At 33.4% G+C, this 4186-nt stretch overlaps 1 long non-coding RNA gene across 1 annotated transcript; it reads left to right on the forward strand.

The window, feature by feature from the left end:
- LOC107616655 lies at positions 476-3309 on the forward strand. The gene is made up of 4 exons (XR_002358623.1): positions 476-627; positions 719-767; positions 849-1007; positions 3023-3309. It is a non-coding gene; the product is annotated as an uncharacterized LOC107616655 (long non-coding RNA).

Here is a 4186-nt window from a genome sequence, read left to right on the forward strand (position 1 = left end):
TAAATATAATTTATTACTTTTGATTTAGATAAATTAAATATTTGTTAATTTAAACAAACATCAAAACGTGATTATCGAATATTTTTTTGTAAATTAAGAAAAAGAAATCAAGACCAATGAATGTTGGCTAATTTTTTTTATATTGTATTATTAAGCATGTATTACGCATATATTATGTAATTTTAGTATAATATTTTGATACGGATCGGAGAAATCTGTAAACTCCGCTAAAATCGGTAAATAATTAGTTAATAATTCGAATTTTAATTAGAAAAGTTAAAAATGCAAAACTAATATCAAAATAGGATAGAGCTCGTCGAAACGAGAATTTTAATACCAATTTCGAAAATTTGGCCCAAAATTAGATCAGAAAGACCGAACCGGTTGAATCGGGGTCCATCAGACCCTTAGGTCCAACCGGACCCATACTTAAAAAGGGGACAGAAGCTCTTCTTCTCCATTCTGCATCCAACACGCCAAACAGGTTGGGGGAGGAAGAGAGCTCCCTAACCCTCACTCAAACTTTAACTCTCAATAACTTTTGATCCGGAGCTCTGATTGACGAACCGTTTGCGACTACACGTTCACCGCGATGAGCTCTACGAAACCCATGGAACAATTTGGTAGGTAACTCATTATTTCCTTCTCATCCAGCTTCCCCTAATTTTGGAAATTCATGAACGATTAAGTTAAAAATTGTTCAATTCTTGTGTTCTAGGTTCAAGTTAGCTTTCGGAATTTATGGGTTCAAGCTATTGAGCATATGGGTATGATAAGGATACCCTAACCCTAGCTTAATCTTGTATTTATTATGGAAAACCTGAAATTGGAATATGTATATGTATTAGGTGTAGATTAAGTGGGTATATATGCATTGGAATTTAATTGAGAATATCTGGAGGCTTGTTAGTGATCAAAGCTTAGTTTGTGGCTGTTTTACTTGAGCTTGGAGGGGCTGTAATTTTGTGTTGAGAGGCTGCCTTGGGTGAATTAAGTGATCGACCAAGGTATGGTTTAAGTTTTGCACGTTTAATATTTACGGTGTTGTGAAAACTTAGGTTAGAGGAACCATAGGATAAGTTGAATTGTTTGATGTATTTAATGATTAGCCTTGTAATGTTGTTGGAATAGATTTGTTGGTGGATATATATTAGAATTATGAGGTGTGAAAGTTATTAATGGTGTGCTCTTATATTTATTTATGATGGATTAGGATTGGTGTTTGTTAATGAGGATGTAGAGTTGTGTTGTGGTGGTATTGCATATGCTGTAACTAATTATGTAATGATCGGAATTGCATGAGACCAAGTTTGGGCTAAACTTGGGAATATAAGGAATTAAACTGAAAAATTTGGGATCTTTTTGTTAAATATAAAATTTATGGCAAATTTTTAAAGTTAGGTTGTTAAATCTGTTCTGTAGCAGTAAAGGTCAAACATGGCAGCAACTTGTTTGTCTTGCTGCGACTTTTACGAGTTGAGTTTTGGAGCGAAACCAATTTTTTTATAAAATTTGAATAACTTGCTTTATTTGTCTAAAACTTCAGAATTTTAAGAGTTGAGGATTGGGAGTTGTGAATTTTTGAATATTGGTGGTCAAAGCTGAAAAGAAACAGATTTCAGCAAGCTATGCAACCAAGACACACTTGTTTCTCGATGAGCTAAGAGTTTCCAAACCAAAATTTAGCTTAATTGGAGTTTTGTAACAAAAGTTATTCAAATTGAAAGGTACTAAGCTTGTTGGTTTCTAAAATAGATTTTGACTCATTTTTACTTAACTTCCAAGTAATGTAACTTCTTCATTAAAAATGGTATTAACTCAGAACCAATTGAGAAAGAAACCTGGATGAGTAAAGTTTAACTACATTAACTTTTTAAAGTCATTGGATTTAACTTGGAGTTTATATTGAATTTTGAATATCACATGCTGCTGCTGTTTTTCTGGTTTTATGCACTGCAGAGCAGTCACGGTTTTTCCTTTATTCCTGAGGCTAGAGAAATCAGAAAATTATGATCTTTGGTTTGTTAGAAAGATTATTTCAAGATGAACGCCTGGACATAAAGTTTGCACAATTCCAAGTTTATTTGTTATATTAAAAAAAAAAGAAAATAGAGTGTCAAAGATGTCTTAGTGATAGTCATGGGTTCAAGAAGTTAAAGTTTAATCTTCGTGTGATGTGATTGATTTAATGTTAGAGTTGGGTTAATTTTAAGATTATTCGATATTAAAGAGGTTGAGAAGAGTTTGATAAATGGTTTGGTCGGGACCTGAAAAGGGTAAACGTGATGAATTATAAGAGAATGATGTGAAAGCTAAATGAATACATGTTGTTATGGCTATAAAGAACGAATGTAAGGAAATAATGATGATAAATGATGAGATTTGGGAATGACTGTGTGTGGCCAAAATGGTCGATATGGCAAGTTGAGGACGGAAGTTCCCTCTCTTGTCGTGATGCAGATGTGGGGAAGGTGGAAAGGCACTCTCCTCTTAATTGGCTTAATTGGGAATGCCTAATTGATATATATCACCTGCTACTTGTATATTTGCTACTTGTATTATCTGTTCATTACTTGTGCTTGAACTTGTTTGGTTGTTTGTTCCTGTTGCATTATAGATGATGGAGGGATGGAGGAAATGGAGAAATAGTTTGGTGATAGGTATGGATTGAAATTGAGTAAGTTAGGTAGATTTAGAATACCTACCCCTGTTTATGGTTTTTGTTTAGTAATTAGGTTGGATAATTGTATAACGAAGTTCTAGGATTGCTGGATGATGGAGGGATGGAGAAAATGGAGAAATGGTTTGGTGATAGGTGTGGATTGAAATTGAGTAAGTTAGGTAGATTTAGAATACCTACCCCTGTTTATGGTTTTTGTTTAGTAATTAGGTTGGATAATTGTATAACGAAGTTCTAGGATTGCCTATGGCATTCTCAGGACCTTATTTTTTTATACGCGTGGCACTTTTACCATGCTGAGAACCTCCGATTCTCATTCCATATTGTAGTGTTATTTTTCAGATGCAAGTCGAGAGGCTCCTCGCTAAGCGTCTGGATCCTGGAAAGCGAAGTAGTCCTTGGGTGTATTTTGGCTTCTGGCTGTATATATGTATATATGTGTTTAGCTTACTCTCCAAGTAACTTATGTATGCTGCTCCTCTTAGAGGTTGAGGGAGAGATAGGAGTTATTTTGATATTATAGTGTATTTTGGGATATTTTGAGAACACTTATGTATGTTTATATGTATATATATACCCTCCGGCCAGCCTTAGCTTCGCAGGCTGAGTCATGGGCTAGTTATGCTGCTTCTTTGGTTGTCCTTTATTCTTTTGCTTATCTTTATCATGTTCCTATTAGGTTTCTTAGCACGCAAGTATTCCTTTCCTGAGCGTTGTGCTTTTTATTTTGCAATTTTGTTTTATCCGTTTTTCAAGGCTCATAGTTAAATATCTTTTTTTTATTATTATATATATATTACTATTCTTAGAGGTCGTAATACCTTACTATCTCAGTCTTATGACTTAAGCATAATACTAAGTATGGTAGGGTGTTACAAAATCAGGGCAAATGACTAAAATAAATCAATGGAGAGGCAAAATTATTGGATTACAACTTTTAGATATTGCATATGCCAATGCAATTTTTATGAATCTATAGAAACCACGACGGAGTCTCATGATTTTCAAATGAACGTAAACCATTACAGGGACCTCGCAGTTTACGTTGATATTGCAAATGGCCAGAAACCGCTATAGATTTAGTAGTTTCTAGCTATTTGCAATATCAACTTAAAGTGTGAGACCCGTATAACGATTTATGTTCATTTGAAAACTATGGGATCTCTGTTGCGATTTCTATAGATTAATAAAAATTGCATTTGCGTATGTAATATCCCATTGATATATTTTGGTCATTTACCTGAAAAAATATTATTGCAAAAAATTATCACTAACGATTTTAAGTATGAACAAAATCATCAGAAATCAAAACTAATGATTTAAAAAAAACAAATTTCATTAGCTAAAAATCAGCGCAACTATTTTATGAGGGAATCTTTGCCAAAAATGACCAGTATTACCAATTTCATTGTTGCAATATTTAAAAAAAAAAACATAAAACAGCTAATCCACTTTTTCTTAGTAACATTGTTTTGTCGATTTTTAACAAATTGATGGTGGTTCGAT

The sequence above is a fragment of the Arachis ipaensis genome, chromosome B01 (assembly GCF_000816755.2).
Source record: "Arachis ipaensis cultivar K30076 chromosome B01, Araip1.1, whole genome shotgun sequence".
NCBI lineage: Eukaryota > Viridiplantae > Streptophyta > Magnoliopsida > Fabales > Fabaceae > Arachis > Arachis ipaensis.